Source organism: Microcebus murinus, chromosome 4 (assembly GCF_040939455.1).
Source record: "Microcebus murinus isolate Inina chromosome 4, M.murinus_Inina_mat1.0, whole genome shotgun sequence".
NCBI lineage: Eukaryota > Metazoa > Chordata > Mammalia > Primates > Cheirogaleidae > Microcebus > Microcebus murinus.
In genome coordinates, this window is record NC_134107.1 from 36,309,141 (window position 1) to 36,328,043 (window position 18,903).

At 38.1% G+C, this 18,903-nt stretch overlaps 1 long non-coding RNA gene across 3 annotated transcripts in view; it reads right to left on the minus strand.

Annotated features, from left to right (window-relative positions):
- The window catches only part of LOC105867790 (uncharacterized), a 126,509-nt gene that overhangs the window by 16,348 nt on the left and 91,258 nt on the right, over positions 1-18,903 (minus strand). For all 3 annotated transcript variants that reach the window (XR_012918952.1, XR_012918951.1, XR_002223630.2), the window contains exon 3: positions 9,117-9,377. This is a non-coding gene — a long non-coding RNA (uncharacterized LOC105867790). The remainder of the gene's footprint in view (positions 1-9,116; positions 9,378-18,903) is intronic.

An 18,903-nucleotide genomic window follows, 5' to 3' on the forward strand; every position in this document is an offset into this window, starting at 1 on the left:
AAAAATTATTGGCTCTGATCTGAGAAGACACAAATGAATATTGAGCACAAAGAAGAAAAACACTCTAAAATCTTCCTAACTGTTGGATGTAAATTTTAGTTAAGTTCACTGTGTAACTAAAGATACATATAGATTTCATTCTAACATGTAAATTAATTCATTTATACATTGTCTGTTTTATTGTCCCCATAAGTCCTGAGTTCAAAACCGTTTCAGGTATTATCATCTTCATATCTGAAATGGATAAAATAATTATTGCTTAACTATTACGGTAAAGATTATGGTGTACAGATGGGGCAAAAACCAAGAGAGCAGCTACCCTGTACAGGATGTTATTTCAATAAAGTTCAGTTTTGTCTGAGAATGTAAAAGCAATGCAATCTAATCTGGCGTGACCGAAATAAAGTACTTGGTTCTCTAAGTTCATTTAATTGAACGTGCTTGTACCACTTACAAAAAGTACCCTATTTTGACTGATTATTCCCACTAGTGACATTTACTAAGGGTTAGCAGGAAATCTCAAAAAGTCTATATAAATTGCAAAGCTATCTAATTTTTGAGCTCTCTTCAAAATTCATGATACTATGATTCTAATTTATTATATCTCTAAAGAAACCATCCACACAAGTAAGGCTGGTCTCCTAGATGTACCTTCCACATTCTTCACAATGTTCATTCTTTCATACATACCTTCTCTGATCATACCATTGTCCCTTAGATTGAAAGGACAAGGGAGCAATACATGTTCTGAAAGAATCACTCTTAAGAATTGTGTTTCCCTTCCCAGGCCCAACTGATAGAGATGGGATGATTCAGAAAGTATCTGCAACAACAGCTGAGTGTTTGGGAGGAAATTTTGCCATGCTGGAAAAGAGACAAACTGACAAAATGGTTTCTATTCCATCCATTCTGTTTAGGAAAAAAATCAAAAGGGGTTTTGGTTTGACCTCGTATCAAGGAAATGGTGTGACTATTTCTTTATTGGAGGGAATAATCTAAACCTGAATGCAGATTCCAGTGAACTACTTTAATCTTCCAAATAGAACATCTGGAGACTTAATAAACACAGATATGGAGGTTTCAATTATTTTTCTATAACATACTATAGCTATGCTAATCCAAAAATTTATACAAATGTAAACATCTAATTCTTTTATGAAAGAGAACAAGCATTGTTTGGGCACTTATGATGCAGCAAGTATTGAACTGGGTATTGATAGCGATGCCAGTCAGGACACAGGGAGCTCTTCAAGGGTAAGAATGATAACCAACATACTTCTGTATCCCAAGTGTCTAGTCCATTGCTATGAAATCTTTAGTAAATTAAATAAAATAGATTTAAAAAGTTTCCTAAGTTTTAAAACACCTGGTTATAATATTTTTCATTGTTTCTGAACACCAGATGGATGTAGCTTCTTTTTCAAATAGGTCCTAATTGGGCCTTGAATCCTTTGACACAAGAAAGGAGAATCTAAAAAGTTGACAAGGTTGGCCTCAGTAAGACGCAAACCTCCAGGCATATTCAGATGGATCAAATTCTCTTTTATCTTACTTAAAACACAAGTGCTTAAAAGAATGTGGCCCTGAGAGATTGTTAGTAAGACATGAAAGTCCAGCTCAAGAGGTGGACTCGTGAGAGGACATAGAGGATAAGCCCAGTCCTCCTTTGCTAGCAGAGGTCTCCTGTAGGGTGCCCAGATAGCAGAGAAACCACTAGAGAAGACAGGATGCAGCTGAGAAGACATAGGAGGTATTAATTGCGAATTTTCTGTGGAAATGGAAAAGAAAAACCAAATGTTTGTGATTTTTAAAAGTGGCAGAGGTGGGGAGGAGTACTGAAAGAGATAAAAGGACTCAATCACAAAATTTCTCTGGAATGTAGGTTTGTTTTGTTTTTAGGTAGTAAAGCTTTATTATAAAGCTACTCATTACACAGTATGTTCAATTTTCTTTGAGTCCTAAAAGGAAGTAGAATTGAATATACACCATGCGATTGCTCATTGAAACATAGGAAACTTGAATCATAGAACATCCTTGCCCTGGCTGCAGTTATTTATATATTTAAGATGTATATCCCATTGACTCCAAAAGGACTGAAAATAACTTACTGGTTAATACCCAATGTGATTTAAAACAAACCAAAGGTCCTCTTAAGCAAGAGCAATTTCAGGGTAAACATATTCCTGTGCATTTAAAGGAATAGGTTGGTCAAACACTCTGATAAATTTCACAAAATTTAGCTCTTAATAGCCTGATATATTTGATAAATAATGCAAGAATATTAAGTTATAAGCAGTCTCATTTCCTGTCATAGGGAAGGATTTAAATCTGGGAGGGGGGTCAAAACCTTCCTTGGAATTAGAATCAAGGAAGAATTTATTTATTCCAGTAAAAAGGATGGTGTTGTCTTTAACCCCAATTCTACAGAAAACAGAGAAAGACTGTTTAAATGAATAATTTTCATGTCAAATCTTTACAAAATCAGAGAGTATCATAAACTAAAAGGCACTTAGGGCACTTCTGCAGAATAATATGAATAATATAGTTCAAATACTTTGCTTGACTTAATACAGGGATGAAATGTAAAGTCTCCAGTTCCATAGATAATTGACATGTTTTCTTAAATGTCAGCTGTTTTAGGAGAGCATTTGGCTGATGCTAAATTTATGATCAGATGCCCTAGTAATTGCCAATGGAATAAACAGTCTATATTGCTAATTAACTACATTTGCTAGTTATAATGGTAACTAACAAATGTAGAGCTTTTTTCAGTTTATCAAGCATTTTTACAACCATTATTGCATTAATTTTGTTTTCTTATCACCCTGTAAGACAGGTTCTAGCGCTGGTCTTCTTTTAGAGACAAAGAAAGGAAGGCTCAGAATTGTTAACCTATAGGCCAAGATGGTATTAATATATCCAGTAAGGAATAGTCAGAACTCAACCCCAGTTTTTCTAACATAAAACTTTATGTCCCTTCCACTTTGTCACCTCTAGTTAAATATCAACCCAAAGTACGATTCTCTTATGAAAGAGGAAGATTTGGTTTGGAGCCAGATGAAAGTTTTTCTTCAGCAAGCTTTAGTCAACAATGTGAAGGAAGATGGGAGGAGGAAGCAGGGTGACCTGAAAACATGATTCTTCTAGGTGTAGACCAGATTCTAGCAGCCTTGTTGGCTATTGTAAGACAGAAAATTAGCCTCTTCTCAACCATTTATACTAATAATTGAAAAGCCAGACTTTGACATTATAGACTACATACCAAAATATTTTCTCAGAATTGCTTAAGGGAAATTTTAAAACTATTCTTTCTTTCTTAAAGAACTTCATCATCATTGCCACAATTCTATAACTTTTTTTATTGTTGTCAAAACATACCTTCTCAGCCCAATTACTAGAAAGTCCTCTTGGGGTAGGCATGAGTTTCTAACTCCCTTCCATCAGTTGGGGACAAGAAGGTTCTGCCATGTGATGAACTCTCCACTCAGTGTTCCTAAGCTAATTCGGGCCAGGAAACTGGTGGCATTTATTCCTTCAATAGAATTTTAGAGACACAGAGATAGTTAGGGAGTTTACAACGTGGCTGCAGAAAATAGTATACTCATTGCCTTCTCATCTGCATTTTTTCCCTTAAATTTACACATTCCTCAATTTATTCATTCATTCATTTATGTTGCTACGCCTGATAAGACAAGTTAACTCCAAAAGACAGCACCAAATAAGTGATTCTTGAAGAGATAACGGGTACTGATAACCTATTCTTTAAGGGCTATCTTTGCTTAAATTACAAAACCACTTTACCAGCATCAAAGGGGCTAATCTTCTTGGGAGAGAATGTGCATGCTAGCCATATTAAACCTATATGCTCCAATGTTGTAAGTGCCAGATACTTAAGGATTGATTGATACATGTTACATAATGTTATAATTTCTGGCTTAAAGACCATTAGATAGACAATTTGGATTTCTTTTTTGATGAAGCAAATGGGAGAATGAGAAAGCTAAATGACCTAAGAAAATGTACAGAAATTCTCTCTAATACAATGCAAGAGTACCTGTGTATTTCTGAGGAGACTTTACATAAAGTCATGTAGGATGACTGAGGTTTTCCAAGTGTAAAACAGTGACATTAATATTCTTTTTTCATAGTGTGATAGTGGTGTCATCTAAGGCACATGGCTTTAGTATTTGCCTGAATGAAAAACCACTTAACTTGATAATATTGAATACCTTAATAATAAGATCAAAAATAGATTGCATTAGAAGAGGCCACTGTAAGATTTACAGAGCAATCATTTATCAACCCAATAAATAATTATTGATTGAATGCATGGCTGTGATGGATGAGGATGCATTTTAAGTGCTAGGGATACAGCAGTGAATCAGATGAGTTCTTTGCCTTCATTGAGCCTATGGTCTAACAGGGAAGACAGACAAAAGAATCACAGAGAAACTATTTAGCAGGAAAGAGGAGAGGGGAAGGAGGGGATGAAGGGGAAAAAGAAAAAAAAAAGATTACAAATGTATTTATTACCACTGAACTGTACACTTAAAATGGTAAAGATGGTAAATTATATAATTGTACTGGGTGCTTTAATGGAAAATTAGAAAGGAGCTATTAGCAGATAAGACTTGAAAGACATAACTTAGACTGGGGGTCTGGAGAAATATGTGGTCAACACAGACCTCCTTGAGAAGTTCCTTTTAAGGAAAGTTCTACAACAGTGAGTAGCAGTTAGCTAGGTGAAAACTTCAGGGATGTGTATGTGCCCCTATGTGTCAGGGCATACATCAGGTAGAGGAGAAGATTCTAGGAAGAAGGGACAGCAATGTTTGATGACACAATGGGAAAAAAAAGAAGGTCTGTGAGGTCTGTAACTTGGTGTCTAAGAGGAGAAAAGGTAGGGAATACCACATGGTCCAGATCCTGCCAGCCTTGCAGACTATTGTTAAGAGTAATGGTTGTCAATCTAAAAGCAGTCAGAAATCTTTTAAGGAGGGAATTACTATTATCAGATTTGTATTTTTTTTTTAATTACTCCAACTGGAGACTAGATTGAGGAAAGTAAGAGTAGCTGCAAAGAGATCAGTTGGAGGCTATTGCTGGAGCTGGTACAAAAGATTACCAGAGTTTGGACTGAAGATTGCACTGGGCATGCAGAGGAGAAAAGTGGAAGGACTATACAGGACCTGGAAGTTGATTGCATAGGGCAGGGAAGACGTGTAGGTTTTACACATGCATAACTCTTTGGAGGCAGATGCCATTTACTGAGATGGGAAACTCAGGCCTAAAGCCAGTCTTGAAATTAAATTATTTATATACACATACATACATATGTAAATTTAACCTTGGCAAACATAGTTATAGGAAGAGTGTACGTAAAAAATATATAATACTTGAATGTGAAATTAAAAGGAGTACGTATATCAATGTATCACGAAATTACTTTAAGGGTAATTCAGCAACTATTTATGAGTTCTTTGTTTTTTAGAATGCTAAGCTGATTAATATGGATATTTGTTTAAATTTTCCTAGCCCACTTTAAAATATTCCCATATTAAAAGAAAATAAGAAAGAGCTTTTCAACTCTGTATCTCAGATACCAGCTTTCCAGATGAAAAAGACTTGGTCTGGCCCATCTCTGAGAGGAATAGCAGATGTGATCTGAAAAAGTTAAGATTGGTTTGTCTCAATGAACATTTTTAGTTAGCTTATTCCTCTCAGGATATAGATTCTAGAGAGATTTTTCCATTGAATGCACCATTTAGATTTTTTTTTTTTTTTTGAGACAGAGTCTCACTTTGTTGCCCAGGCTAGAGTGAGTGCCGTGGCGTCAGCCTGGCTCACAGCAACCTCAATCTCCTGGGCTCAGCGATCCTACTGCCTCAGCCTCCCGAGTAGCTGGGACTACAGGCATGCGCCACCATGCCCGGCTAATTTTTTGTATATATATTTTTAGTTGGTCAATTAGTTTCTTTCTATTTTTGGTAGAGACGGGGTCTCGCTCAGGCTGGTTTCGAACTCCTGACCTTGAGCGATCCGCCCGCCTCGGCCTCCCAAAGTGCTAGGATTACAGGCGTGAGCCACCGCGCCCGGCCCACCATTTAGATTTTAAAACAATGTCACTTACATTAGTAGTTAGCTATTTGACAAAATGACTAGGATCTGGAAATTATTTGGATGTGAGGTGAGAAAGATCCCTAGGTTTTGGTCATGAGTAAAATAATAGTAAAAATTATAAAAATGATAGTAACATTATAGAAATTTTACAATATCTAGGATACTTCCATCTTCACAATCTCCTATGATTACGGTTGGTATATTTATCACCAGGAAAACACAATCACAAGCTAAAATCCTACAAAATGTACTGAATTCTGGAGCACAATAACTTGTGTGCCCTCTTAAAGCTTAGAAAAAAAATGAGCAAATTGAGGATAAATTAAAGAGGCTCTACTTGACGCAGTAGATAGCAAACTTTGCCAAACCAAAAAAAAAAAAAAAAAAAAACCACTTTCTCCCAAGAAATAGCCCAGGCCAACATTTATTTAAAATACTGAAATAGATTAAAATATGACACATCTACAGTGACTTATTAAGGGAAGCCCAGGATTTTGAGGGCATGGTCCCTAACATTTATGGTGGATGCCAAGGAAGATTAAAAAGCTACTCTCCCACAGCACAGCTGTTGATGCCTTTATCATCCATAGTTTAGGCTAGATGGGCAAAAGGTCTGCTCCAAATTGGCAATCCTTATGTTCTATATTATGCATGTTTCATCACTGTGTTCTAGAAGAAGAAAGACCATCACCACCAACCAACATCCTCTCATTCTGGTGTTATCTAAAAATACCTGCAGACAGTATTACCCTGCAATTACCTCACACTCCTGCCCATCAGCCATAGCCACCTCCTACCTCCCGCTCACTAATAGCACAGTCCTGTATCACCTCCTACTCAGCCAAGCAACACTACTGTAGCTGCTTTAGATACACTCATATCTATATATATAGTCTCATATATAAATATATATTCAGACATATACTCATGTGCATGCAAAAATGCTTTTACAAAAGAAAAAGGGAAAGCTAGTTATGTGAAAGTGGCTGCACTTTGGAAAGTTAGTGTGATATGCCATTTGGGAAATAGTTCCTGTTCTCTCTGGGTGTTCACCTAAATGCCTATAGAGAGGCATTTAGTCATCCTAGACATGAGCAGTATTTGGTTTTATTGCCTCTGACTCTTGAGGAATTGGAACCTCCATGTCCTAAGTTCATTGCATTAGACCTTATAGTTCCCTCTTTTTAATACTATTATATTATAAACTTAATATTTATGACATTATAATTTGGGGACCAGTCTGGAGCATTTTCTGTTTTAAGAATATTTTTATGGATACTATACTTAGCAGTCAACAAATATCTATTCTACTGCTACCTGTTTTTACTGTCTTTTTCTTTATTAGTATTATGTAGTAAATCCCTGAGGTATTGATATATCATTTCAAGAGAGAAGTGAGTGAGATGGAAAGGAATCAGGAGCAGGCATAGGAGAAGCAACAGAAACAAGAATGGGAGATGCTCATCTCTGGTAGCAACAGCAGGCAAAACCGCTATTAGCATAATCAGAGCAACCACGGCTTGCAGCCGAGAGCAGGAAGCCTGTGACTGTCAACTCATCTGCACCTAGCAACAAGCCCAAATGAACACCACGGAGTAGCACCTAGGGCTGTGAACAGTAACTGAGATCACAGTTGGGGAAGCACTTTGAGGGTGAAAATGGCATCAGCATGCAAAGGAAAGTTTCCCTGACTGCCCCGTCATGTCACTTGCAGGGATCATTTGTAGAACAGTGATTGAGCAGACGGGAGAGTGGGCACTGTGGAGAGAGGACTAGGCTAGTTGTCAGAAACTCAGGATTCAATCCTGACTCTGACACCAACTTGTTCAGTGACTCTGAGCAAATCTCTTCAAATATCTGAGCCTTAGTTTTTCCCATCTGGGCAATAGCTACCTCTCCCATCTGCCCTACAAAATTATTGTAAACATTTAATTAGAATTGTATGTGAAATGCTCTAGAAAGTATAGCATAGGATATGGCTGTACATTTATGACTGAAAGATTCCATCTGGATACCATCCACATCCCAAACTAAAATAAGTATCTTCCACTGCCCCCAACTTTCCTATCTCAGTTCATGACACCATGTTACTAGAACGTAAGCTCTACCACGGGGGCAGGCATTTGAAACAGTGCCAAACATACGGTGAGCCCTCAATTAATATGCATTCTACGAATAAGGAAATGTACTCAATTGTCCAAATAAGGGCATGTTATCTGTGATGTCGTCTTGTTCTTCATTCGGATACATCTAAATCCCCTCCAGGTGGCTGAGACACCTGTCTCCCTCAGTCTCTTCCACTCAGTGTGCTAATAAATGTTTAACTGGCTCTCAGAGAAATATTTCTGGTATTTTCCAGTTTTCATGGGGTACTATATATTCCCATTATGGCTGATTTCAAGCTACCACCATAATTCCAAGTGGAGCTGGGAAGAGATGTCAACCATCAAATTGCCTGGGCTGGTGTGAGTCAGCTCAGCTCACCACAGCTTCCACTGCACTCATCCTAGTTAAGATCCTATCCTCTAGCAGTCAGGCTTGACTCCTACATGCTCCTCATTATGCCCACCATCCCCACTGCTGTCAGCATGATCTTGCAACCATAAACATCTGATCATGTTGTTTTCCTACTTAAATACCTTCAATAGGTCCGTCAAGCTGACATCCCAAATCTCAGATACATGGCATGACAAACAAGGCATCTCCTAGCCTGAAGCAGTTTACTGAGACTCTTTTCAGTCCCAACCTGGGCACTAGCCATACTCAACACAGTTCCTTTAGGAGCTTATGCATTTTTGTTTCTTTCTGCTTTTGATCATTCTGGTCCCACTTCCAGGAAAGGCACTTCCCTTTCCTCTCCACCTGGTAGACCACCTGCATGTTCTCCAGGCCCAAATCAAGGAGCACTTCCACATCAAAGCTTTCTCTGATCCTGGTGGGTACTTCCTCTTTACCCCTCACCTGTCAGCCCCAGGCAGAATGAATTTTTCACTTACCTGCATCTCCATATCATTGCATCCATATTTCTACAGTAACAAGTATCAATTTTTATTATAGCTGTTTGTTTATTGCTCTCTGTTCTGCTGCTCTGTGAGCTCCTCTTTAACAGAACATGGTTCTTTATGAGGCATCCGCAGATATGAAGCACTTGATTGAGGTCTTTCAAAGGTTTGCAGCTCAGAGTGCTCTGTGGTCCAGCAGCATTAACTTAGCCTGGGATCTTGTTCGAAAAGCAGAGTCTCAGACTTCACCCAGACCTACTGAGGCAGAATTTGCATTTTAAAAAGATATCTTGATGATTCGTATGCACATTAAACTTGAAAAGCTCTGGTCCAAAGAATAATAACTAGGGTCAATTATTGATGAACTTGACACCTAGGCAAAGATATTAACATCTTTGGGAAATAGGAATCTATTGACAGTTCTTGAAATGATGAAACATCATAGCAAGAATACTATTCATAGATAATTAATCTCTCAGTTTAGTGAAATGATTTAAAAGGATAAGACTAGAGCAGTGGTTCTCAACTAAGGACAACTTTCCCCCCCTCTACCTACTAGGGAATATTGGGCAATGTCTGGAGACATTTTTAGTTGTCACAATTGGGAAGGTGCTCCTGGGATCTAGTAGGTAGAGGTCGTGGATGTTGCTAAACATCCTACAATGTACAGAACAGCCCTTCAAAATGAAGACACTCATCCATTCCAAAATGTTAATAGTGCAGAGGTTGGAAAAACTTGAAATAGAGGAATGAGAAACAGGAAGCTAATAAAATAATACAGGCACATAGTAATGAACCACTGCCTGCGTCAGGGCAGTGCTAGGTCAGCTCAGAGAAAGGGGAAGAATTAGAGTTGCTTCAAATAAATTTGCAGTATTGACGAAGGCTAAAAGAGAGGAAGTAGAAGGTGGCTCCAAGATTTTCCCTTTAGGTGAAAGGAAGAAACACTGGCAATAGGAACAGCTGTCATTTATTTTTGGGGCAAAAGAGATGCATAGAAGCAAGATACAGAAAGAGGCAAGTCACAGGTCACAGGGATTCTGATTTTACTAAACTTTTTTATTGAGCACTTACTATGTTGATGGCCCTGTGCCCTTGCATATATTTGACCATATTTAAGCCTCCAACCACAACATTTGCTGTTGATATTGATAGTTTTTTTCTGCTAAAGCAACTAATGTTCAAAGAAGTTGAACTAAAGAAAGAATTAGGTCTCAAACCCACAACTTTGGACTTCCAACCCCAATACAGTCTTCTTTCTGACAGACATAGCAATGGAATTTTATCACTTGCTACTGATTAATCATGGTGGGCTGCCTGTCCATGACAGGCATTAAAGATGCCTGTCATGGAGCAGGAGGGAGGCATTTTTCTGTGCTATGTGCACCCAGAGTCAGAGATTGTAGACTCATTCTGTCATTCATTGTAAGGACCAGACATAAGTGTTTGAGATCAAAATTATTATAGTTCTAATAAGTCATGAAATTTTTCTTTTTCATGTCAGAAGAGCACTAAATCTGAACCCTATTTCTTCTTACAAACCAATGAAAATGGACTAAAAAATGGTAGCATTGAACATACTTTATTTTCAATTAATATTCACATTATTAAGGTCATTGAACATACACAAAGTTCTACTCATCTTTTTATTAAAGTCAAACCAAAATTATTTTCAGTTTATCTCAAAACCGTGGTGATTAAGTAATAGATCACCAATTTTGAGACCCAGAGAGGAGATCTGAGTCAGCACAAAGGAAGGGGAAAGTAAAAGACAGTTTCCTTTTCTACCCTTTCTTGCCCTACAAATGTGTACCTCAATCCCCTGCCTGACAACCCGTAAAGATACCTCCTTTCTGTATCTTTTGTTGATCCTTCCAGATATCTTTAGTTTTTTCCCTCATCTGGGCTCTCAGCACAGAATATATTCTTCTGCATAATACACTATATTAATTACTATATTAATTATTTATTGGCATGTTTATATCTCTACTAGGGAATTACTGTTTTTTACATCAGGAGCTGCTTTTGGTTCAATATGTAGCATTAGCTCATAGAACAGTGCCTGACTCCCCATAGTACTAAATCAATGCTTTTTACATTTAATTAGCATAAACTCAGTCTCAGCAAATGAGTATTTTAGCTTCTACCTTTTGCAGCACCTTTTTCCCCTTTCAAATGTATTTCACCTTCCTAAGCTGTTTACATCAAAGTATACGATGTACACTGTTTAAATAATTTAGCAAAGTATAAAAAAAGATAGAGATTTGGCTTCTTAGCATGATGTTTCCTAGGTTCATCCACATTGTAGCTTGTATGAGTATTTCAATTCCATTGTATGGATATATCACATTTTGTTTATCTATTGTCTGTTGGTGGATATTTGGGTTGTTTCCACTTTGGGGGTATTGTAAATAAGAGCTGCTACAAATATTTGTATACAAGTTTTTGTTTGAACATCTGATTCAACTTATATAAAATACCAAGGATAGGCAAATCATAGAGACATAAAGCAGATTAGTGGTTTCCAGGGCTTGGGGGAGGCAGGATGAGGGAGGAATGAGGTGCTACTACTAAACAGGTACAGAGTTCCAATTTGGGATAATGGAAAAGTCCTTGAACTAGATAGTGATGTTGGTTGCACAACATTATGAATGTACCTAATGCCACTGATAATTACACTTTAAAATTGTTAAAGTGGTAAATTTAATGTTACATATATTTTACTACAATAAAAAAAATTCTTATAATGGGTAGAAAGACAATATAATTGGACCAAGATTAGCTACCAGGAGTAAGATTGTTTTGTTCATGAAAAACATTCCAACTGCAGTTCTGCAGTTTGCCTGAGTTTGCATGCAGAAACTGAGATGCTGTTATCAATGCTGATGAAACCTTCATCTATTGCTGTTGGTGGTGTTTGTACAAAAATTTTCATAGCAGTTTTATAATATATGTCAGCACCTATAACAGTGTTTATGCATTTAAATTTGGAATACTTCTAGGGATTTATTTTAAGGAACAATTTCACAAGAACAATATAGCAATGTTCATAAAAGCATTTGTTACAAATATGCCTATATTAACTAAACGTTGGGAGGAAATCTTTGACAATAGTGTACGGAATTGTTATTAGGCACACATTATTTAGCACAACATTAACATGATAAAACACAAATGGAAACTATTTAAAGATTTAATATTAAGTAAAAAGAACAGAATAAGTTTTAACTCAGCATTAATATAACTTATTTAAAATCTGTGCAAAGAATTGATTGACATGGAGAGTTGCATATTGAAAGGGAAAGTGTGATCAGACTTAAAATGACTTTCTTTCTTTAAAACATTTCTTTACTATACACACAGTTACTCATCCTTTCAAAAAAAAATAGTTTTGAACATCTAGAGTGTGCCAGACACTATACTAGGAGTTGTGGCCGCCAAGATGAACAAGAAAATTAGGTTTCCCCCCACCAAGTTTTCATTCTAACAGAGATAATACACAGATGCAAATAGTTACAAAATTAATTAATTGCAATTGTGACAAGTGGTATGAAGGAGATGTATAAAGAATCTTACTAATATGGACATCTTTTATTTGAGGCCTCTGTTGCACATTCACTGGAAATTGTCTAGCAACTGTTGAATATCAGTATCCAGAGGTGAGAAGAGATATAATATAATCATGGGGGTTATTAGTCTTTCAGTGGTAACTTAAGCCATGGCAATTGCCAGGACTGCCTGGAAAGGAAGTGCAGACTGAGAAGATAAGAAGGCTTAAGAATAAGAGTGCAAGGAATTTCAATAAACAGAAGCAGTTTAGTGTAGTTGTCAAAAACAGGGACTCTGGAGTTATATTTCCTAGGTTCAAATCTCCAACTCTGAGAGTTACATAACTTCCCTATGTCTCAATTTCCTTATTTGTAAAGCTGGGATAACTTCTCACAGGAAGTTAGGAGGATTTACTGAGATAATATACATAGCATCCTTAGACGAGTGCCTGGCTCTTAAATGTTGGCTATGGAATGGTCAGATGTAAGATGAGAATCTCCCAGAAGACCCTCAAAAAGAATAGGCAAAGAAGTAGGAGAGGCCGGGCGCGGTGGCTCACGCCTGCCTGTAATCCTAGCACTCTGGGAGGCCGAGGCGGGAAGGTTGCTCAAGGTCAGGAGTTAGAAACCAGCCTGAGCAAGGCTAGACCCCGTCTCTACTAAAAATAGAAGGAAATTAATTGGCCAACTAATATGTATAGAAAAAATCAGCCAAGCATGGTGGCACATGCCTGTAGTCCAAGCTACTCGGGAGGCTGAGGCAGGAGGATTGCTTGAGCCCAGGAGTTTGAGGTTGCCGTGAGCAAGGCTGACATCATGGCACTCAAGAGGTAGGAGGAAAAAAAATAAATAAACGGGATAGCAAGGTTCAAAGGCAGTGTGTAATGGTGCCAAATATTGTTGAGAGATGACATACGATGAGGATGGGAACATCGACATTTCATTCTGTTAAGAGATGTTGGTAGAGTAAGACAGGAGAGCCAGACTGTGTGGGATAAAGAAGGAGCTCTGGTTTGTTATCTTCTTTTCCTATATTATTCTACATTATTATTAATAATAAAATATTATTTTTAAAGGAGATAAAGGCGGAAACAAGACAAAACTCACAGGCAGCATTTTATGCGGAGTGCCAGTCTGGCCTTCCCCCTGAATTCACAGAAGACTCCAAGAGCACGTAGGAAATTACTCTTCAGCACGCTACATGCTATCATAACCTTTTTGCTCCGCCACCGGGCCCAAATGTAAAGGCTTAAATATTACCAATATTTTTTTTTAAAGGCCAGCCCCTTAATTGCTGTCCTGGCTCTTCCCCGAAGCCCTTACAATTCCCTTTGTTAGTGTCCAACTGATTGAGTTACAGAGGAGCTGGCCAGATTTATCATCACAATTGCTCTCCCTGTAATCACATTTGGACCCAAATCTGACTAGAGTGAAAGTGTGAGTATTGAGACCCTTTTGCTAATAACGAGGAATGCTTTGGGCATTTCAAGTTTGAAAAAGAAATGCTGTTAACTGCTGAGAAATAAAAGGGGCTCCATAACGTGACAGTGGAAAATAGTGATAGGGAAAGGAAGCATTCAGAACAATGAGCCTGGACCAAGAAGGCCTCTTAAGAGCCCTGGCATGGGCAGCCAGGTATAGGCTCAGGCAGGAACTAAGAACAGGCAACCTTGGGTGTGTGGGTAGGACCCAAGGGTCCAGCATTACCAGCATCAGTGGGACAGGTGAAGGCGGGGAATAAATACTCACAGATGGGACTAATCATGAGTGTAATGGGCACCTTTATGGGCCTCACTGAAGCCATGCAACATAAACATTTGTACCCCCTAATATTGTGAAATTTAAAAAAGAGAAAACAAATCATGCATGTAGCAAGTATGGAACCTAAAAAGGTACTGAAGAGAAAAGTCTGATCCAAAGTCTTTAAAAGAAAAAAATGAAGTGGGATACAAAGTAAAAGGAAGGGAAAAGAAGAAGAGGGGTAAAAGGAGATGAGGGGAAAGGGAGGGAGGGAGAAAAAGGAAGAAAGAAACAGAGAAGGGAAGAGAGAAGATATGAGGAAGGCAGGCAAGGGGAGGGGAGGAGAGAGCTGAAGCTGAAAAGGGCTTAGACTGGCTGGCTGGTAGCTTGAGCAACAGAGACCTGCTTGGTTATTACTTAGCCCACTTCCTCCTCTGTAAAATAGGGGTGATGTTAATGACTACTTCAGAAGATTGCTGTGGGAGAATTAAATAATGTAGGAAAAGTACCTGGCACAAAGAAGTTACTCATCAGATGTTGGTTTTCTGCCTTCCTCAATGACAAGTATAGCTCCAGAAGCTGCCTGGGGATTTTATGTTGCTATTTTTATTGAGGCAGCAAGTCCTACCTGTTGGGCCTATCTAGGAAGCCATAATTTTAATCTTAGAAAAGCTTTAACCCAGATAAGGAATGGGCTCTTCTGGCTTCAAAGAACCTAATGATCTGCCTGACCCTCTACCCCTGTGACACTCTGCTCCTCTCAGCTATAACCATTTACTCCTCCCCCTCTTGGTTCCTTCCATTGTGCCACAGGCTTGGGGGGGTAAATCTATCCTCACTTGCAGCTGGCTTAAGGATCTCTGAATCAGTAGCTTAGAGGTTCATCTGCTTAGAGGTTAAGTCATCCTGCTAATGATTATGTTTGAACCCTTTATCCAGTGCCCTTCCAATTGTGTACCTTATTTTGCTCCTCTTACCTGTTGTTTATAGGATCTTAGATGAACCAGAAGTTGTATTAATTTTCTAAATATCTATACTCCCTTCTTAGGGAACTGCCCAGCCTACAGCCTTGGACTACTGAAATTCCTATCATGTTATCTCACTTCCTGATCATGGCTGATTGGACCAGTAGCAACACCTGCCCTAGACTGGCTACTAATATTCCTCCCCTACATATTTAGAATCTGGACACCAAAAGGTTATGACACTTCGTAGCAAGCCAAGCAGAAGGGTCATGGAGAGTAGAGACTGCCAACTAGGGGGGATAGGAAGCATTTGCTATAAGTGAATGGATAGAAAAGGTCAAATTGAGATAGAAGGATAAACTCCCAAGAGAAGAAGAAAGAAGAACCATGTGTCTCCAGAAACAGAACAAGGACAAAGAGAGTAGATGGCTGATGATTTTCCAGATCCCTTGAGGCTTGGTTATAATTCTAGCATGTTATTTATGGGCAATTTTTCTAGGACTATATACAACGTACTTCCTTGTTCTTAAGTTATATGAGTATAGGAGTTTCTTTTTTTGTTTTTCAATCAAACATGCCCAAGATAGCAGGTCAAGAGTCTTATCTTTAAATCAAAGTCTTGGGGTAGAGTGTCTCCTAGCAGACTGTCTTAACTCTACCTCCCACATAACTATAACAGTGTTCTTCCAAAGGCAGCCTCTGCCCTCCAGCTGATGGCTTTTTGACAGAAACTGCCCACTTCCTAGATGAACTGTTACCTGCTGTTTCAGTCATTCTCTTAGCAAGGCTGTGGATGACAGAGGTTAGGACCACATTTTCAAAATAAAATGGAAACTTCTGAAAGTTTTCAGGATATGAAAAAAAAAAGAAGGATATACAAAAACATACACACATATACTGTAATTTTTCTGTTCAAGGAGAAATGTTGAGACTTGGAAGAACATGGCTTTAGTTCTAATGCTAGCTCTGCTGCATCTAAAATAATGTGATCTTGGCCAATCATGACCTAGCAAATATTCACCTTCTTAATCTTAAAAATAGGGATAATATTACCCATCCCATAATGTTACTCTAAGGATTAAATGAGAGACTGAATATGAAAGTATTCTATAAACTATGCAGTGCTACATGAAAATAAAGAACCATCATCTCCTCTACAGGAAATAAACTTTAAAGGCCAGGACTAACAGAAGCATCTTAAATAGTAATGTCAGTGAACTCAGAAGCTTACATTTGAGAATCAATTTGTAGATGCCTAAGAGCACCATATTTACTTTGAAAACAGCAGAGATAACCTCCTCTTCCTCCCCAAACTGGTATCTTCTATTAACATACCAGCCACTATTTTGCTGTTTAGACTGAAAATGAAGAGGAAGGAGAGACGCTGGGCTTCTGTGCTGATATACCATATTCCTGCACCATAAAACTTAGATTACAAAAAACACATGTATAAAAGCTTCATTGGACAGTGATTTCCATGACCTCTTTATTAATTCAATGGGGATATTTTTTAGGGGATTAATGTGAGCTCAATACCATAATAAACATAATAAGGGTAAAGAAGGAAATGATCTAGTTCTTGTCCTTAGAGACCTTTTGCTCAAAGTCAGAAGACAAATTTGCTTTCATTCAGCACTCATTCATGTATCCATTACTCATATATTCAATCATTCAATCAACTGACATTCATTAAGATTGTAGTATGTGCTAAGCTAAAAACAAAGTGCTTCAGCTAAAGTAGTTTTTAGAAAACATCCCAGTTCCTATTCTCAAGTAGCTAATAATCTGGTCAGGGATAAAGGTAAAGAAATAACTATAATTTTTTCTTCTTTGCTTCTTCCTTTCTTCTCTCCTTCCTTCCCTCTCTCTGTTTTTTTTCCTTCCTTCTTTATCTTCTTTCCTTTCAATTTTAACTCCAACCACTATTTATAGAGCTTCTACTATTCAACAGGCACTGGGCTCCATGCTTAAAATCAACAATTCAGACAAGACAAGTATGGGCTATGGTAGCCAGCCTCCAAAATGGACCTGATGATCCTGCCTCCTGGTATTCACACCCTGTGTATTTCCCTTCCAGACTTAATAGGAATGATCTGTGCAACCAACAGGATACTGTGGAAATGACAGTTTTCATTGCTTCTATCTTGCTTTCTTGGATCACTCACTCCAGGGTGAGCCAGCTGCTGTTTCATGAGGATACTCAAGTAGCCATATGGATAGGACCATGTAGCAAGAAACTTAGCCCTTTTACCAATAACCAGCAGTAATTGGCTGGGTATGTGTGTGAATTACATTGGAAAAAGATCTTTCAGAACCAATGAAACCTTCAGAGGACTCCAGCCCCAGCTGACATCTTGACTACAACTTCATGCAAGCTCTGAGCCAGATATACAGAGAAAATACAGGCATTAAATATATAATACAAGTGCAAATAAGTAGATACATTATGAGAAATGTTATTGTGAAAATAGGAATGTAGTGCATATACACAAGTGGTTTATTCAACTCAGTTTAGCCAAATTGGAGAATGCTTCTCAGAGTTAGAGTTAGTCAAGAATGGGACTGGCATGTGTAAAAGCATGAGAGTTGTGAGCAAACTTGAAGGAATCCAGTTTTTAAGAGTACTCAACATTTTTGAAAGAAAAAAAATAAAATTTCTCTCCTGGGTATAACCAATGAAATCCATGCATTATGAATTGGAGTTGAGATATCCAAAATTAACTTTAAGAGAAAGAATGGGTCCCATACCTATAACCAGATTGAGAGTATTAACATATATAAAAAATAATCATAGGATATTCCCACAGGATGAGTAAGGCATTAGTGGTAATAGGTCAGTGTCTATCCAAGCCTTGTCTCCCAGAATGGGGAAGGGAGGAAGCTGTCAGGCTAACACAAGTACTCTGTTCACCTCAAATGTATGTCCAGTAGTGGAGATGGATGGAGTAGGCCATCAGAGCTTGAAGTATGAAGCACATGAGAATCATATTACTTATTTCCCCTGCTCTGATATTGTGCTTATGAAAGGGTGATGTGTTTGTGTGGTCTATCTAGGTCAATGAAGAGTTATATTCTCATTGTAACTTAGTCAATTGGCACTCTGGTTTCATACATCAGATTATTGTGAGTGTGGGGAGGAACAGCATTGAGATCAGAGTTCTGGACCTGCAAGGATACACACCAGGCCATGTCCTCCTTAGGCACCTGATTGGGTGGAAAGCTGGTCTTTCTCTGAATATATTCTCGCTGCATCAGCACATACTACTTGCTTTTCCAAGCATGTTGGCAAAGAGCGTACACTCTGGAGCCAAGACTACTTGGACTTAAATCTAAGTTGTGTGAAATTGGGAAAGTTATTTAATCACTCTGTGCCTTGGTTTGTAAGCCACTTTGTGTCTTGTGTGTAAAATGATAATCATAGTAGTATAGACCTCATAGGGTTGTTACAGGGATTGAATGAGTTCATAACACATGTAAAGGGCTAATACATAATCTATCGTTATTATTATTTTTCTATACAAACCTTCT